At 39.5% G+C, this 20,498-nt stretch overlaps 1 pseudogene; it reads right to left on the bottom strand.

The window, feature by feature from the left end:
* Window positions 1-10,870, bottom strand: part of LOC110667939 (B2 protein-like) — a 37,106-nt pseudogene extending 26,236 nt beyond the window's left edge.
* Between the last annotated feature and the right edge of the window lie 9,628 nt (window positions 10,871-20,498).

Here is a 20,498-nt window from a genome sequence, read left to right as displayed (position 1 = left end):
TGATATTTCACTATTCAGGGCTGCCCAAGACATGAGTACATGAGATGACCCTTAATGAGTAGGTGTCGGGTAGCGGATTTTTGTTTAGGGGTTGCTTTGTGTATTGAAGTTGTGATATTTTGATTTGGGTTTTAGTTAAGAGAATTCGGGTAAGGACTCTCTCCCGATCTCTTGATGCATTAATTTAAATGGGAGATTTCGGATAAGAACTCTCCTCCGATCTCCACATATTTTTTTTAAGATTTTGGCTTAGAATCGAGTAAGAACTCTCCCCCGATCTCTTAAAGTATTCAGTTTAGAGCTTAAGCGAAGGATCTCGGATAAGAACTCTCCTCCGATCTCCACATATTTTATTAAAATTTTGACTGAGAATCGGGTAAGAACTCTCTCCCGATCTCTTAAAGTATTCAGTTTAGAGCTTAAGCGAAGGATCTCGGATAAGAACTCTCCTCCGATCTCCACATATTTTATTAAAATTTTGGCCGAGAATCGGGTAAGAACTCTCCCCCGATCTCTTAAAGTATTCATTTTAGAGCTTAAGCGAAGGATCTCGGATGAGAACTCTCCTCCGATCTCCACATATTTTATTAAAATTGTGGCTGAGAATCGGGTAAGAACTCTCTCCCGATCTCTTAAAGTATTCAGTTTAGAGCTTAAGCGAAGGATCTCGGATAAGAACTCTCCTCCGATCTCCACATATTTTATTAAAATTTTGGCCGAGAATCGGGTAAGAACTCTCCCCCGATCTCTTAAAGTATTCATTTTAGAGCTTAAGCGAAGGATCTCGGATAAGAACTCTCTTCCGATCTCCACATATTTTATTAAAATTTTGGACGAGAATCGGGAAAGAACTCTCCCCCGATCTCTTAAAGTATTCAGTTTAGAGCTTAAGCGAAGGATCTCGGATAAGAACTCTCCCCCGATCTCCACATTTTTATTAAAATTTTGGCTGAGAATCGAGTAAGAACTCTCCCCCGATCTCTTAAAGTATTCATTATAGTAGAGTTTTGTAAGAACTTGGAACTAAGGATTCAGGTAAGGGGTCTTTCTGGGCCTCCCCTTTTATGGGAATAGAGTACCGAAGACACAGGAAGTCCGAGTAAAGCTTTTCCTAGCCTACAGGACCTTATAACTAGATAGTGGACGAAAGACCGAACTCTTTGCCAATCTTCCGCCTGATCATTTTATTAGAACTCTTCAATTAGCGATAGGCGATCTCTTTTTGTCCCTAGTCTGGGATCCGATCTCATCTTAATTCCCGATCTATTGTATTTTCGGCCAGTTTCGTTTTGAGGGCCGATCTCATAACTTGTTTATCTGACCTATTCTTATTTCTGATCTATTTGACCTTTTGCTACACCTATCTTTTGCCACTTTTTATTCATTAAGGCCCGAAGCTCTCATGTTAAGATACTTCTACTTATATCTTTTAGATTATCTACAAGTTGTCTACGACCTGAACGTCTTTCCTCGAAGAAAATGAAAACTAAGAGGAGATAAATAGAGTTTACGAATGAATAGAAAAAGAAGACTCGGGAAATAACTATTGGCCTGGATGATCTACTTTGAGATTTTAGTGCGACTGAATATAAAATAAATTTCAAAAGAAAGCAGGAGAAAATGAACAAGGTATTCGACAAAATAACAGTTTCGACGCTTACCTGTGGGAAGTTGAGGAGACGGATGGAATGACCCCGGAATCCACAAATCTTGCAGAGGTGAAAGCTGACGGTCGAAAGACTAGTACTTACTCGAAGTAAAGGGAACCAAGTCGGAATGAAGTTGAGCTTGGAGAGTAATCTACTGATATTAGGGCGGTGAGGATGAAACTGAACAAAGAAAACGGCCTTACAGAGTAATGAACAGGCACTGAAAATGAAAATTTCAGGGTTCAGAACTCCTTCGATGAGGATACTTAAGAAAACTGGTTTCTAAAGTTTCTCAAAAGCTCAGAATGGCAAAGTAGCAAGATTGAATCAAATTTCAGAGTCTTTCCCCTATAATCACCACCACCTTTTTGTCCCCCCCCCCCCCCCCTCTACAGTATTATATGCAGGTATTTATAGGGAACGGGTGCTCATCATGGAGAGTCAGGATCTCATCAGGGGAAACGGAGGATTTAGATTCAAAAGGACATAATCTAATGTTTGAGAATTAAAGAGAATCAAAATGGAGGGTTGGGATTCCATTTAGAATATCTGTCCTTTCTTCTTTTAATCCAACGGCTCATGGTCTTGCCTTACAAGATGGATCCGAAGGCTGGGAATAAAAAGCGCCGAACCTATCGTCTGCTTTTTGATCCAAGGGCTCCGGGTCCATCCTTACAGTTATGATCATTGGTGGAGATCGAAATGTACATGACTGCCATAACTGTTTTGGCGTCTGTCAGCTAGGTAGGCGTTTCTGCAAATGAGGCGTGGTGAAGATTTGATCACACCTGCAACGCTTTAACTAACTCGGCTCTGATTATGAAGAGTTGATTGAAAGTTATTTAATCTCTCCGTGCTTTCCGATCTCTATTTCTTCCGATCTCCCTATCCTTTTCCGATCTCTCTCGTATCGGGTCTCCCCCTCATTTCCCGATCTCTCCCATTCTAAATTTTTTCTCTTTATCTGACTTACCTTGGTCAAAGCAATTAATTCTTCAGTTACCGATGCATCCGCTTCGGTTTCTGTATGCAATAAATGCCTAAGCCCTATATATATGCACCAACGGTAAATCCCCTTCACACTTCAATTTTCCCCCTTCAGTTTGTTTTCAATGCTCCATTCCTCCAATTCTAGCTTCTCTAGTAATAATTCTGATTATGGTGGCTGCTTTTGATCTTTTCCCGACTGTTTTCTTCGCCCTTCGCCTGAAAATTTATGACCCCGGCGATTGGAGAACCATGAGGACATTATCTGATGACAGTGAGGGAACCGGACTAATTTACCGATCAAGATCGAAAGTGACGATCGTGCTGATCTCGAATCGGTCTACCGGTATAATCGGTAGACCAATCTCGGGCAAGAAAACTGCTAATTTCAATCTTAATGTCGGTGACCGCCTCTTGAAGTTCATTTGGCTCCCACCCACATCGGGCATCCCGACTGCAGCTCGGTTCTGGTCGATGACATCGGCGATGACTCCGCTCAATATCATGAGAGTCATAGTCACCCCATCTGAGCTGCACATTTACCCAACATTTGTGGCTGGCTTTCTGATCAAACACATCTTTTGATTCGGCCACAAGACTAAGCTTTGACATAGGCCATTACTAGGTAAGGTGTAGTACTGATCTTCAGAGATCGCCCAAATGATGTAATCCGATCCTTAAAGATTCCCCCAATGATGTAATCCGATCTCTTGAGATCGCCCAAATGATATAATCCGATCTTTTGAAAATGAAATAAAATTTTTATTTAAATGTTTTGGTTTTATTATTGCATTAGTTATTTTTCGATCCCTAATATGCGTATCTGATCCGATCCCTAGACGAATCGTCTTTCGGCGATCCGTAGGTTTTGGAAGTTTGTTCAATCCGAAGACCTTAGCTAACCGATCTCATTTATTCGATTTTTTTATTTATGTTTCTGAAACCTTCTTGCGACATGTCGAGGAAGCGGCCGGTTCCGCTAACCGATGCGTCGCTTGGGACTTCGCGAGTATTTAATGCTTAGACTGGTATAAATAGGGGCGAGATGAGTCGGTCATTTCCTTATGTCATTTCAGAACTTTCCTAGTAATCTCAGCATTTTCTCTCATTCTCTCAAGTTTTCAAGCACCGATCACACTTCTGTAAGGATTTTGATTCTTTTCTTGGTTAATTCCTTTTTGTTTTTTTCGAAAATGAGCGGTGCCGAGGGTCAGAGAGCTGCTAGTCCGCCTTCCGTCCACATCTCGTGGACGTCGGACGAAGTTGAGGTGGTTAGGCCAAGTGGACGATCTGAACCTTCTGCAACCTCTGTCCCAGCCCACAGTCAGGCGACCCAATTCAAACGGGCGTCTACTTTGGGAAAAGAAAATCTTCCCGTGGATGAGTTGCCGTCGGTCCTTCAAGAAACCGATCTGCAGTCCATTAGTCAAGAGTATAACCTCCAAACCGACTCTTTCGAGCTTATCCGATGCCATGGCGATCTCCGAGCCTATCATTTCTTTGAAGAAAATAACATGATCATGGTGTATGAGGAGCAATTGAAGGCTGGACTTCGGTTTCCCTTGGACGATTTCTTTAAGGCCGTTCTGAAGCTTCATCATGTAAGCATAACCCAAGTGCACCCTAATTCATGGTGGATCCTGGTGGCTTTCAGAGGGTTATGCCTAGGGGTGTGCAGTTTTCGGTTTTAACCGAAAAACCGAACCGAACCGATTAATTCGGTTCAATCGGTTTGGTTCGGTTTATAATTTTGATAATTTCGGTTTAATCGGTTCGGTTCGGTTATTTTCATAAAAAAATCAAAAAAACCGAACCGAACCGAAATTATTAATATATATAGGAAATAAAAAAAATCGAATCGAACCGAATCGAACCGAACCGAAATCAAAGAAAACCGAACCGAACCTAAAGATTTGAGTTTTGATTTCCAATTTTTTTTGTTTTTATGTTTTTATTATTTAGATTTAATGTTAAAAATATGAAATTTTATAAATTTCGGTTAGATCGGTTTAAAACCGAACCGAACCGAAATTTATCGGTTCGATTCGGTTCGGTTTTCTCTTATCAATCGGTTCGGTTCGGTTTTTAAAATTTTCGATTTTCGGTTTTCGGTTTTTTCGGTTCGGTTCGGTTCGGAACCGAACCGACCGATTGCACACCCCTAGTTATGCCGAACCAAAAAGCTCGAGCCTACAACAAAGGTTTTTGCTGAGTTGCATAGGCTCACTCGTCGAAAGGACGACGAGTACTGGTTCTTCCAAGCCAAGCCGCGCTGTGGGCTTTTTACCGACCTCCTCTCTTCGCTGAAGAATTGGAAGAACCGATTCTTTATATTGAGGAGCAAGATTCCGAACTACTTCGAGGGTTTCCCACGCAGTTGGCAATACTTGGTCCCTTCGGTTCCAAAGAAGGCCGCCTTGAATAGAGACGAGGACGCCATGGTAAAGGAATTGAAGGAGCAGGCGGCCACCCATAAGTATTCATGTCTAGATGCCGTAATAGCCGAACTGAAGTGGCTTATGCAGATGATCGCCAATGAAGATTATGAACTGCAACTCTCTGACCTCGGACCCGGGATCGATATAACCTAAATCTTTAACCTCTTGACTTAGGTGATCTCACTAACTTTTTTTTCGTGCAGGTATGGCTGGAGGCGAGGAGGCGAAGGGGCGAAGGAGAGTCGTAAGCGAAAGAGAGAGGTCGGCCGGAAAGTACGGGAAATGAAGATTGCTGCGGTATCCCAAATGCCAGGGCGGGACTCGGCAGAAATGCTGAGCTCTTCATCTCGTCTTTCGGAACAACCGATCCCAGAGGTGGAGATCGCTCCTTCCCCTCCTCGACAGGAGGAACCGCCACCTCCGCCTGTTTCCTCAAGTGCGAAGGGAGGATCTTCTCAACCTACTATAAGGACCCTTTCTCGTGGCGCCTAGGTCCTCATTCACTCTCTCGAGAAGAACCGCTCAGTTCGGGAGAATCCTGGCTTAGCCAAGATTTTGGGTGACACCATATGCCTCCAGGATGACTGGAATAGGCTGACCCCTAATAGTATTGATAATCTCCTGGCTCAGACGATGAGTTTAAGCGTAGAGAGCCTGGTGAATCAACACATAATCAGGGAAAAGGCTCATCTCTTGAGGCAGGAAATTCTGAAGGCAGTCTAGGACGCTGCTTCCGCCCGAGCCCAACTTTCGTCTGCTCAGGACTATATCACTAAGATTGAGGGTTGAATGAAATCCTACAAGGACAGGTTAGCCGAACTGGAGCGTGAACTAGAAGAAGCTCGAGCCCTCCGAACTGCCGATGTCACTCGCCTTACCGAAGAGATCAGAGTAAAAGAAGAAGAGGCCGTGACGAGGGAAGCTAGTGCTTATGTGAATGCACATGGCGATCTTCTGGCCGAGCTCAAAAGGCGTTATCCTGAGGAAGACTTCTCCTGGATGGTGGATCTTGCTCCTAGAGATGAAGAGGGGAGCAAGGAGGAGCCGGAGAGAGAGGAAGGGGATCAGGGAGCTGATAATGTACCTGGGGAGCAGGGTGAGGGAGATCCACCTGCTGACTGACTTGTATATATTTTATTTTGAAATGAATAGAAATCCTCTTTTGTTCAATTTCTTAATGAGATCGGAAAGCGTCCAAATTGTCTGAGTACTTAATTGATTGAACGTATTTGAACATTAAACTTGAAAGCAACCATTAATCAGAGCATAAGAGATCAGAAAAACATTATGCGCGAACATGAGATCGGACTAAGCCATGACCAAACACCGGGTAAAACTTTAGAACATTAGAATTGGAAAGACTTGACATTGACTTGAACTTTTAAGATCGGAATCGTCCTTAGACCGGATAACAACCTTAACTTTGTTTTAAGGAAAATCTGGGATCTCCAAACGAGAAGCCCGATCACCTCATTAGTCGAATGAAGTTCTACAATATTTGCACAGAGGATCTAGGAGCATCAATAGGCAAGACTGGATGGTTCGGAGACCCAACATTGATTCGAACCCATCTGATAAGAGATCGGAAAACAATTAACTAAGTGTGGAATCGGTTTATTCCATGGTCGAGCGATCGGTGAGTTCGGAAAAATCATTTATGATCGAAGGACATCGATTGAGAGCGGATAATAAAGTGAAAAGGCCTAATAGTTCCTCGACTTCGGAGGTCGGCCAAAATATGGTGTCAACAATTTGTTTCTTACTTCTCAAAGATACTAAGTTTCCTCCAACAAAGATACAATATCCTGTAATGGATCTCCTATCAATCTTTGAACCTGCCCAATCTGCATCCAAAAAACATTCAATATTTAGTGTCTATGATTGCTATATAGGAGACCACGACCTGGAGCACCATTCAAGTAATATAAAATTTGTCCCAAAGCTTCCCAATGGTTAACAACAGGAGAGGACATAAATTGACTTATAATACTAACTGAATATGTAATATACGGACAAGTCACTGTGAGATAATTAAGCTTGCCAACCAATCTCCTATACATCTCAGGATCCTCTAATAGTTCGCCATCTCCTGCTGTGAGCTAAAGATTTGGAGTCATTGGTGCACTGCATAGTTTGGCACCTATTTTTCCTGTTTCCGTCAATAAATCAAGAACATACTTCCTCTGAGATAAGAAGATGCCTTTCTTACACCTTGAAACTTTAATGCCTAAGAAATATTTCAACAAACCCAAATCTTTTGTTTGAAACTGAGTTTGAAGGAATGACTTAAGTGATGAAATGCCTGCAGAGTCATTTCCAGTAATAACAATATCATCAACACATGCTACAAGTAAGATTAGTTCAGCTTTAGAATGTCTATAAAACACCGAATGATCGGACTTGCTCTTCTTCATACCAAACTGCTAAACTATCTCACTGAATCTGCCGCTCTGTTTCAAGCCATAAAGGGATTTTCGGAGCTTGCAAACTTTGCCTAACTCCCCCTGAGCAACAAAACCTGGTGGTTGCTTCATATAAACTTCTTCCTGGATATCACCATGAAGAAAAGGATTTTTGATATATAATTGATATAAAGGCCAATCATATCTAGCTGCAAAAGAAACAAACAAGCGAACAGAAGCTAGTTTAGCAACAGGAGAGAAAGTGTCAAAGTAATCAGTTCCATAAGTTTGAGCATATTCTTTAGCAATAAGGCAAGCCTTGAGATGAGCCACAGTACCATCGGGATTCACTTTAACTGTAAAAATCCATTTACATCTAATAGCTTTCTTATTCGGGGGTAGATGCACCAATTCCCAAGTACCATTAGTATCTAAAGCCACCATTTCCTCTTCCATTGCAACACGCCAACCAAGATGAGACAATACCTTAGCAACAGTTTTAGGAATAGAAATAGTACCTAGAGAACTGATAAAACAACGAGATGAAGAAGACAAGTGATCATAACATACAAAGGAAGAGATAGGATAAATACATTGACGTTTACCTTTGCAAGGTGCAATGGGAAGGTCTAAGTCAGACTGAGAAGCAGTGGATAGAACTGGATCTTCTGAAGAAGAAGCTGGTGGACAATCTGAGTCAAGAGTCTCCAATCTCCTAGAATAAACATGAACAACAGGTGGGCGAAGGAGTTGAGCCGGTGCTGGTGCAAGAGAATTCTGGGGAACTGAATGAGGACTTGACACTGGATGGACAGAATAGACTACGAGATCATCTTCCTACCCCGGACTCTCATAAATAGGTGAGGGAGGAAAGAATGGAGTAGATTTAAAAAAGGTAACATCAGCAGACACAATATAACGATTAAGGATTGGAGAAAAACATCTGTACCCTTTTTGAAGTCGAGAATATCCAAGGAAGAGACACCTAAGAGAATTGGGATCCAGTTTAGTAACCCGTAGATGAACATCTTGCACAAAACAAGTACTACCAAAGATACGAGATTCAATAGGAAACAAAGATTTAGAAGGAAACAAAATAGCATAAGGAATGTCACCGTTAAGGACAGATGATGGCATACGATTAATTAGGAAACAAGCTGTAGAAACTGCATCAGCCCAAAACTATTTAGGAACCTTCATTTGAAAAAGGAATGTCCGTGCTACCTCAAGGAGATGTCTATTTTTCCTTTCAGCAATCCCATTCTGGGATGGAGTATCAACACAAGATGTCTAATAAAGAATGCCTTTTTGTGACATATAGGTTTGAAAATTGCCAAAAAGATATTCCTTAGCATTATCACTTCTCAATATACGCACAGACGTATTAAATTGATTTTGAATCTCAGCACAAAAGGCATAAAAAATAGAAAATAATTCTAAACGATTCTTCATTAAAAATAACCAAGTAACAAAGGAATAATCATCAACAAATGTAACAAAATACTTGAATCCAGAGTTTGAAATAACAGGACATGGACCCCATACATCAGAATGAACTAACTCAAAAATGGACGAAGCCCGTTTATTGACTCGAGACACTTTAGGCAAACGATGATGTTTGGCAAACTGACAAGACTCACAATCTAAAACTGACAAAGACTAAAACTATGGACATAACTTCTTCGAGACAGATAAAGACGGATGTCCCAACTGACAATGGACTTCAATAGGAGTTAAAATATTGGAACACACAAGAGATCTTGGCACCTGTTTGTCAAGGACGTTGAGGCCTCTAGACTCATATCCTCTACCAATAATCTGCTTCGTCGTAAGATCCTAGAACAAATAATGATCAGAAAAAAATGAGACACTACAATTTAAGACTCGAGTAAGTTTACTAACAGAGAATAAATTAAAGGCGAATTTGGGCAGACACAAAATAGATACAGAAATGGATGGTGTAAGATTTGCAATGCCAGAACCAATGACACAAGACTTAGACCTGTCGGCCAAAACAACAGAGGATGAAGGATGATGAGGTTGAAATGTAGACAAAAGGTTAGAATTACCTGTTATGTGGTCTGTAGCACCAGAATCAATGACCCATTTGGAGGACACAAGGCATATATTAGATTTACCTAACTCAGCTATTGCAGTGACTAGGGAATTAAAGGACTATAGAAAGGCCTGATACTGTGAGAACTGTGCATATTCTTCCTCGGATGCTAAAACTGCTTTCTCAAAAGGGGCTACTGAAGAGTCATCAACTATCATATTGGCCATCTGAGATCGTGGGTTGTTATTCTGAAGTTTCAGACAATATCTTTTTGTATGACCTAGCTCATGGCAATAGTAACATTAAATTCCTCTTAAGTCACGATTAGGGGCAACCTCCCCACTGCGCTGGTTACCCCTATTATCACTATAGCCTCCTTTACGGCCTCCTTTATGACTTTGCCTGTCATTATCAGTACGACTAACAAGAGCACTATTAACATATTGGGAGAATTGGAGAGCTTCAGTACGAAGTACTCTTGAGAAAGCATCATGCAGATATGAAATTTCAGAACCAGAAAAATTTTACGATTTAGCAGTCTCAAACTCTGAGGGAAGACCTGCTTAAAAACTCATGAAAGCCATTTGTTTTCGTTGAGTTTGCTGAACTTTCACATCAAGACTAAACGGCATTAAGACATTAAGCTCCTCATAGATCCTTTTCAAATCCATAAAATAGGCTGTGAGAACCTATCTTGTTTCTCTGCACAATAAAATGCCTTACATACCTCACAAATACGAGAGATATTTCATTTACCAGAATGTAAGAATTCTAAATAATTCATCAATTTTTTAACAAACTCACAGTAATTAATTAAGCTAATTACCTCATTGTTAATGAAATTTCGAATTTGCAAGAATAAACAAGCATCCTCCCTCATCCAAGTTTGCTTTGTATCATTAGTAGGTAGATCTTAGGTGCGATGATCATCCTTATTGATACTCCACAAATAAAACCGAACCATCTTACTCCTATCCAGATAATTAGAATCATTAAGTTTGTGTTCCGTGATTTTAGTCATCACAGGAATCACATTAATTATTACACTTTTACTTTCTGCCATTAAAAAAAATTTCACAGCAGCAAATCACAAAAATTTCCTTTCAACCAATAAACACAGAGCAAACACACCTCAAGACACAATTTTAAAGCAGTTCAGCGTAACAGAAGCCAGAAACATACCCAACAGTAGGTGGACCAAGACAAATCACCTCCATAAAGGCACCATATGGCAAAACAACTAACTGGGATGCAGTATACACCCAAGACGACACTGGTGAGAGCAATCAGAGCGGCAGAGGACGTCAGACGCACCTCCACACGCCGGCAAGTGAGATGGCAACAGGAGCTTGTACCGGCGCGTGAGCCTCACTCGCCGGTTTTCTGGTGATCGGATTTTCTGGGTAAGGTCGGCAACAAGGGATCTTCCTTCCTGGGTGGGCGGTAAGACTTAAATGTCACCTTGAGATGGTGACCTAACTCCACAGTAACGATTCTAATAGTTTTCTCAAAAAAAAAAAAAAAATCTTTTCCAACAAAGCTCTGATACCATGAAGTGAATATTTTTTTGTGCATTTTATTGAATGAGATACAAGGTATTTATATACAAAGGATTCTATAATTAAGTATTCTAATTGAGGTGATATCCCACTAATTATGCTAACTAATTAAGAAATAATATTATTTATATAATTATAGGATTGACTTCCTATAACAGTTCCTCAATTATGACAAAGGGGGAAATGATTGAATATTTCACCAATCTCAATTTCGTATGGAGTATGGACCTCTCAAATAATAAATTATCAGGAGATATTCCTGAAGAAATAATAAGACTTGAAGCATTGAATTCAGTAAATTTGTCACATAATCTTTTGAGTGAAAGAATTCCAAAGGAAATAGGAAATATGAAATCATTAGAATCTCTTGATTTTTTCTCATAATCAATTTTTCGGAGAAATTCCTCCAACTATGTCAAGCTTGACATTTTTGAATAAATTGAATTTATCCAACAAGAAGTTATCAGGAAAAATACCTTTAGGCACTCAATTGCAAGGCTTTGATCCATCCAGTTTCAGCGGCAACAAACTTTGTGGGCCTCCACTCATCAAGAACTACAATGTTGTTGGTACAATGCCTCCTATTGGGATAGAAAGAGGAGAAGATGACAAAGGATCTGAATCATTTGCTTGGTTCTATTTCTATGTAAGCATTGCACTAGGATTTGTGGTGGGATTTTGGGTAATGGTGGGTCCTTTAGTGTTTAAAAGAAGATGGAGGCATTTATATTTCAATTTTCTAGATAATTTGCGGGACAAATTTATGGTGTGGCATTATATAAATGTTGTTATATTTGTGAAAGGTCATGGTTTATAGAGTTTTGTCCAAAACAAATATATGCAGCATGGGGTATGCACATCTACATGACTGAGTATGAGTTTAGCTTCATGTTTGTTGTGATGGTGTTTTTGTATGGTTGTGCAATTACTCTGTAATTTTGAATTGAATTTAATAAAAAATGAAAAGTCTCACTGTTGTGAGGGCTTCGTATGTAGTTTTGTGATCGTTATGTAGATTTAAGTAAAAATATTTAACTAAGAAAAAAATTAATTAATAATGATAAAACTATTTGCCTCATCAATTATACATATAAAAATATACAAATATTGCAACTTACAAGCATAGCAACTTCAATTTCTGTAAGACTAAGGAGATTGAGCTATTTACCTTGTCAATTATACTTGCTGCTAATATCATAAGAAATGAAACTCTTTCTGAAATTCTCCATTCATTGTGGACATAGGGTTTTCTTGTTGTGTGAGAGACACAAGGATTTACCATGGTTCAGAGTTATTACCAAGAAATTTTCTAACATGTGAAGGCTTACTCTAAACATCCTCCAATGAAATGAGTTGAGAAGTGTCATCACTTTCTCCAAGCATCTTCAACCAAGTTGTTGAATTTATCGGTTGGTTGCTTTTTTGTAATGAAGAATTATGTAACAAATCAGTTAAATTTATTCAGTTTATTAGAGATCTATAAGTTTTTGTAGCATGTAATGGGTTTCTGTTGCACCTTTTCCTATAGAGAATGTTCCTATAGTCAATAAATAGTTCTTCAGTATCATATAAATATTCAATCATTTTTCAATTTAGGATAATGCTTGAGAATTTTATACTGCAAGAAGACAGCGTTGTTATTACCTGTTAATTTTGTGGAAAAATGGAAGCCAAGAATAGAAAGCTAAAGACTGAATTTTATTGACTAAAATTGATCAAACGATAAAAAAAACATATTCACTAAAATTTCTGGCTATCTACTGCCAAAAATAAAAGCCCATGCCACCCTCCTGTTACATATTATAGAAGGAAGAAGAGAAATAATAATGTTAGGCAGAATAATCTAGTAGAGAATGTTTTGGAGGGAAATGTTGAGAACTGAATCTGGTCACAGTTAAGGAAGAACTGAATCAGTCACGATTAATCGAACACAGTCACAGTTAAGGAAAACTGAATCTGGTCACAGTCAGTTGTGTATCTGCTCTATAAAAGGAAAGATCCTCATCTGTATTCATTCATTCCATTAATGAATCAATAACAGACTTTCTTTCTCTGATTCTACTCTTTTCTTTTCTCATCTAAATCTAAATTCTCTTCTCATCTACTTCTATTCTCTAGATCTGTTTTTAATCTTGCATTCAGAGGTTGAATTAGGGTTGAACCCTAACAATTTGGTATCAGAGCAAGGTTACGACGGGATTAGATCTGCAATTGTGATTCTGGCAGTCGCAGGATGACCAAATCTGGAGTAGTTACTCAGGATTCAACTAATTCAGCTAAAATAGCTGAATTGGAGGAACAGATTAGGGTTATGCAGGAGGTATCGAAGAAGGATAAGGAAGAATTGAGGGGAGAAATTAAGCAAAATGCAGACAAGATCTTGGAGGAAATGCGATCCTTGTTTGCAGTTGTTATGATGGATAAAAGTAAGGGAAATAATTCTGGAGAAAATGAAGTAGCTGGATCTATAATCACGCTCTCGGAGGGAAGGGAATTCTGCCCAAACCAAGCGAGAATGGGAATCAAGAATGAAAGAAGATAATAATGCTGGATCTACAGCAGACAATGAAGGTATGTCAAAGATCTTGCCTAAAGTCAAATTAGTGACATTTGATGGGAAGGAACCTAGGGCTTGGGTTAGGAAATGTATCAAATACTTTGAGGTGTATAGAGTACCTAAAGATCAAATGGTAGGAATTGCTAGCCTGTTTTTAATAGATAGGGCTGATGCCTAGTATCACAATTGGATAAAGGGGGATGGACCTCATGCTTGGGATGATTTTGAAAGGGAATTGTGTGGAAGATTTAGAGAGGAAGGGCTAGAGGATATTGTGGAAGAATTTATGAAGATGAGACAAGAGAGATCTATTGAAGAATACTTGGATAAGTTTGAGGATATTAGAATAAGGTTGGAAAGGGTGATGCCTAGTTTGGGAGAAGCCTATTTCCTTTCTGGTTTCATTGGAGGATTGAGAGATGACATTAGACCTATGGTGAGAATGATGAGACCTACTAGCCTTGCCCATGCTTTTGAAATTGCAAAATTTCAAGAAACTACTTAATTGTAGTAAGAAACTTAATTCTTTCACCGAACCTACGAACAGATCGTAACTTCCTTTGTTCCATCATCATCATCTTTTCCTTACAAATCTGCCCCAACTTATCAAAATTTTCCTTATGCACCCAAACCACCCAATTCCGATCAAAATAATAACACAAACAGCCCATCTCCACCCAAAAACCAAGACTTGCAACCAGTCAAGCTTCACAACCAAAGCGCTACTAGACCAAATCCTAATACTGCACCTAATTACAACAACATTAGACAACCAAGGCCCTGCTTTAAATGTGGAGATAAGTACTTTCCTGGTCATCAATGTAAGCAACAGAAATCTGTGATGGCTATTCAATCTGGTGAATATGAGGAATCTGCATTTCAAATGCAAGGGCAGGATATGGAAGATGGGGAAGAAGTGTGGCATGATGTTATGGAAGGAAATGGAAGTGGAGAAGTAGATGAGATAACCCTTTCTGTACATGCTATTGAGGGTAGACAGGGGATAAAAACTATAAGGGTGTTAGGGAAGCATAAGAACAGGGAGTTATTGATTTTAATTGACTCTTCTTAGATGTTAAAGTAGCAAGGGATTTGAAGGTGCTTGTAGTAGATGTGACTGCTTTTGCAGTAACAGTAGCTGATGGCAGAAGAATTTCCAGCACTTGTATCAGTCCTAATTTTAACTGGAAAATGCATCATTATTGTTGAGGTTTTGACTTAAGATTTGTGGAAATGGGGAGCTTTGATATAATACTTGGAGTTGATTGGCTGAAAACTTTTAATCCAATTTTATTTGACTTTGAGAGTTCCTCAGTCAGTTTCCACAGGGCTGGTACAATGATTACATTACAAGAAATCACAGATGCTACTCCACAGCAAACACTTTTGAATTGTATGAACTGTGGTAAGCTAGTTCATAAGAAGGGAGGAGACTTTCAAACCCCATTATTCTGTCTACAAATTTCTCCAGTGCAGGGGTCTAATGCTGAAAGTACTGCCATGGCAACTAATTCATCCTCTACTACTTATCCTATGGATTTGCAACTATTATTGGACAGATTCCATTGTATATTTGAGGATCCTAAAGTGTTGCGACCTTTTAGAAGCCATAATCACTCAATTGCTTTACTGCCATCTGCTCAGCCTGTTAATATCAGGCCATACAGGTATCCACACTTCCAAAAGACTGAAATAGAAAAATTGGTGAAAGAAATGTTAGGGAGTAGAGTCATACAGCCGAGTAACAGCCCTTATGCTTCTCCAGTGTTGCTTGTCAAGAAAAAAGATGGCTCATGGAGGTTTTGTGTTGATTACAGAAGATTGAATGATCTCACCATTAAAGATAAATTTCCAATTCCTATTAATGTTATGGAAAGTCAATCATTATATTATTTCTGTGTATATTCTGTATTCTGTATTCCTATTTAGGAATTCTTATTTAGGATTTCTTCCTAATTAGTATAACACAATTATAGGAATCAATTGTATATAAATACCCATGTACAGATTAATTGAAATAGATGAGAATCATCTCTTTCTACATGGTATCAGAGCAGGTCATCTATCTAGGGTGATTATTTGTTCTCACCACCCACCAGAGAGACCTTGGCCGACCGGCCGCTTCGACTCGATCAACATTGCGTGGTCGCCTCAATCCCCTCATTCCACCACTGTGTCTTTGTTGCGATCCAAAGACACCATTAAAGGACTTCGAGGTTTGGCTCTCGGATCCTATTTCGTTATTTACTTGATTTGTTATTTTGGATTATTTTTTTCCTTTCTGTACTTTGGATTAGCGTTTCGGTTAGTTTTCTTTGTCTCAACAAATGGCAGATAATAAGAATGTTATTTCTGATGTGATTCCGATGATGACTAAGATCACGGAACACAAACTTAATGGTTCGAATTATCTGGAGTGGAGTAAGATCATAGGGTCTATTTGCGTAGCATTGATAAGGATGATCACCTTACTAAAGATCCACCCATCGATGATACGCAACAAACTTGGCTAAGGGAGGATGCTCGGTTGTTTTTGCGGCTTGAACTCGATTCACGGTGAGGTAATTAGTTTAATTAATCACGTGTGAATTTGTTAAGGAATTGATGGATTACTTAGATTTTCTCAGATTCAGTAAAGGGAATATCTCCGTATTTATGATGTTTGTAAAGCATTCTACCGTCTTGAGAAAGAGAATAAGTCTCTCACGGCTTATTTTATGGATTTTAAGCGGGTATATGAGGAACTTAATGTATTGTTGCCTTTTAGTTACGATGTGAAAGTTCAAAGAGCCCAACGGAGCAATCGTGTTATGAGTTTTCTTACGCAGCCTTCCTTGAGTATGAGATCGCTAAATCTCGATTCTTTCGATTCTGAGATTTCCTCTTTGCATGAAACATTCACACGGGTCCTTCGCATGCAGAGTACCCAATTTTCACAAACACAAGAGTGCTCTTATTAGCCGTAATCCAAATGGACAACAGGGTAATAGAAGAGGAAGTAGAGGAGGAATTACAGCAAATGTAAGTAATCAGCGTAATGGAGAGGCTAGTTCTAATCAGACTCAAGAGGAGTCATTTGTTATTATTGTCATGAGCACGGCCATACAAAATATAGCTGTCCGCAACTTCAGAGGAAAAATCGCGATCACAGATGGCAAATATGGCAGCAGAGGATTCTACTGATATCTTCCTCCGAGAAAACTGCTTTGGTATCCGCAGAGGATTTTGCACAGCTTTCCCAAAGATCGTGCATCTCTAAAGCCTACCGTTCCCTATCATCTGCGATCATGAATCGAGTAAATCCACTACATGCCTTGTGTCTTCCTCATCCAAATGGGTTATTGATTACGGTGCAATGCATCACATGCGAGTAATTCTAGTCTTCTATCTACCTTCAGTCTAATCCCACTTCCTCATCATTACTTTAGTGATGGTTCTACTTCTTGTGTCATGGGTTCGAATCGCGAATCCGACTTCACAATTTCTTTGTCATCTGCTTTGTGTCTACCAAATTTCTCTTTTAATCTACTTCTGTTAGTAAACTTACTCGTACCTTAAATTGTTCTATTTCCTTTTTACGATCGGTGTTTGTTTGAGGATCTTACGACGGCAGATTATTGGTAGAGGACGTGAGTCGTGGTCTCTACATTCGAAAATCATGTACCGCGATCGCTTGTTTGCTCCAGCACCTTAACACTTCTTGAAGCTCATTGTAGATTGGGTCATCCTTCTTTGTCTACCATGAAGAAGTTGTGTCCTCGATTTGATCTTTATCGAGACTAGAATGTGAGTCGTGTCGGTTGCAAAACATCATCGTTTGCCTTACGTGTCTAGAGTCAATAAGCGGGCCTCATCCCCTTTTGAGTTAGTTCATTCGATGTTTGGGGTCCTTGTTCATTACTTCTAAACTGGATTTCGTTATTTTGTTACTTTTGTTGATGATTACTCTCGTGTTACCCGGTTATATTTAATGAAGAATCGTTCTGAGTTGTTTTCTATCTTTTGTGCCTTTTGTAATGAAATCAAAACTCAATTTAATATTTCTGTGCGCATATTAAGAAGTGACAATGCTAAAGAATATTTTTCAGCACAATTTCAGTCTTATATGACACAAAATGGCATTCTTCATCAGTCTTCCTGTGTGGATACCCCATCCCAAAATGGCGTGGCCGAAAGAAAAAATCGGCATCTTCTTGAGGTAACTCGTGCTCTTCTTTTTCAGATGAAAGTTCCTAAACACTTTTGGGCGGATGCAGTTTCTACGGCATGTTTTTTGATCAATCGTATGCCTTCTTATGTTCTTAATGGGGATATTCCTTATACTGCTTTGTTCCCTACAAAATCTTTATTTCCCGTTGAACCCCGTATTTTTTGTTGTACTTGTTTTGTACGTGATGTTCGTCATGAGTTACTAAATTGGATCCAAAGTCTCTCAAATGTGTCTTCCTTGGGTACTTAGGATCCAAAAAGGGTACCGTTGTTTCTCTCCTACTCTTAATCGTTATCTTGTTTCTGCAGATGTCACATTTTTTGAGTCCACTCCATTTTTTTCTCAATCATCTGTGTATGAGAGTCAGGGGGAGGAAGATGATATCTTAATATATACTGTCCAACCAATGTCTAGTCCTCTCTCACAGCCTATTTCTTCCGTCTCTAGACCTACTCGGCCTCCCGTTGTTCATGTTTATTCCAGAGATTGAGATTCGACTCAGATCCTCCACGGCTACTTCGTTGGGAGATCCTGCCTCATCCCGATCATGTTTCTGATCTAGACTTACCCATTGCTCTTTGTAAAGGTAAACGTTCATGTACTTACCCTATCTCTTCTTTTGTTTCTTATAATCAATTGTCTTCTTGTTCTCGGTGTTTTGTTACTTCTTTAGACTCTATTCCCATCCCTAACACTGTTGGTGAGGCCTTTGTCTCATCCCGGGCCGGTGTGTCGCTATGAAAGAGGAAATGGAGGCTTTAGATGCTAATGGTACATGGGAACTGCCTTTTGCCCACCGGGTAAGAAAGCTATTGGTTGCAAATGGGTATTTACAGTAAAGGTAAATCCTGATGGTTCTGTGGCTAGATTAAAAGCACGCCTTGTAGCAAAAGGATATGCTCAGACATATGGGGTTGATTACTCTGACACTTTTTCTCCTGTAGCTAAACTTACTTCTGTTCGCTTGTTTATCTCTTTAGCAGCTACATATGATTGGCCCCTGCACCAATTGGATATCAAGAATGCCTTCCTTCATGGTGATCTTCAGGAGGAGGTGTATATGGAGCAACCACCTGGGTTTGTTGCTCAGGGGGAGTTGGGTAAAGTTTGTAGGCTTCGGAAGTCTCTTTATGGCTTGAAACAAAGTCCTAGGGCCTGGTTTGGGAGAGTCAAGAAGCAAGACAGAATTTGGTATGCAAAAGAGTAAGTGTGATCACTCAAGATTTTATAAGCAACTGAGGTGGTCTAATTCTCACGGTAGTCTATGTGGATGACATTATCATCACCGGGAGTGACTCACAGTATTTCATCTCTTAAAACCTTCCTCCAAACCAGTTTGGACCAAAGACTTGGGATTATTAAAGTATTTTTTGGGTATTGAAGTTATGAGAAGTAAGAAGGGTATTTTCTTGTCTCAAAGAAAATATGTCCTTGATCTATTGACAGAGACAGGAAAATTAGGTGCTAAGCCTTGTAGTGCACCAATGACTCCAAATTTACAACTGTTAGCAGGGGATAGTGAGTTGTTTGAAGATCCAGAGAGATACAGGAGATTGGTAGGAAAATTGAACTACCTTACTATCACTCGTCCTGACATTGCTTATGCCGTTAGTGTGGTAAGTCAGTTTATGTCTTCCCCAACTGTTGCTCATTGGGAAGCCTTGGGACAAATCTTGTGCTATCCAAGGAGCTCCGGGAAGAGGTTTGTTATATGGTAATCATGGGCATTTAAATGTTGAATGTTTTTCAGATGCCGACTGGGTTGGATCTAAGGTTGATAGGAGGTCAACTACTGGATATTGCGTTTTTGTTGGAGGAAATTTGGTGTCTTGGAAAAGCAAGAAGCAGAGTGTAGTTTCTCGATCTAGTGCTGAATCCGAATACAGAGCCATGGCACAATCAGTATGTGAGGTAATGTGGATATTTCAATTACTAGATGAGACAGGTTTTAAGACCCCCCTGCCTGCGAAATTGTGGTGTGATAATCAAGCTGCTCTCCATATTGCTTCTAATCCGGTATTTCATGAGCGGACCAAACATATTGAGATTGATTGTCACTTTGTTCGTGAAAAGATTCAACAACAGATCATCTCAACAGACATATCAAAGCGGAGAGCGATTAGGAGATATTTTCACAAAAGCTCTGAATGGAGCTAGGATTGACTACATTTGTAACAAGTTGGGCATGATTAACATCTATGCTCCAACTTGAGGGGGAGTGTTATGGAAAGTCAATCATTATATTATTTCTGTGTATATTCTGTATTCTGTATTCCTATTTAGGAATTCTTATTTAGGATTTCTTCCTAATTAGTATAACACAATTATAGGAATCAATTGTATATAAATACCCATGTACAGATTAATTGAAATAGATGAGAATCATCTCTTTCTACACCTATTATAGATGATCTTCTAGATGAGCTTCATGGTGCTTCAATCTTTTCTAAGATTGATTTGAAAGCTGGATACCATCAAATTAGAATGAATCCCTCAGATGTTCATAAGACAGCCTTTAGAACACATCATGGGCACTATGAGTTTACTGTCATGCCTTTTGGGTTGACAAATGCTCCAGCCACATTTCAAGCTCTTATGAACCACATTTTTCAATCTTTGCTGAGGAAGTTTGTTTTGGTA

Source organism: Hevea brasiliensis, chromosome 15 (assembly GCF_030052815.1).
Source record: "Hevea brasiliensis isolate MT/VB/25A 57/8 chromosome 15, ASM3005281v1, whole genome shotgun sequence".
In the NCBI taxonomy this organism is placed as follows: domain Eukaryota; kingdom Viridiplantae; phylum Streptophyta; class Magnoliopsida; order Malpighiales; family Euphorbiaceae; genus Hevea; species Hevea brasiliensis.
This window is presented reverse-complemented; position numbering and strand designations above follow the sequence as displayed.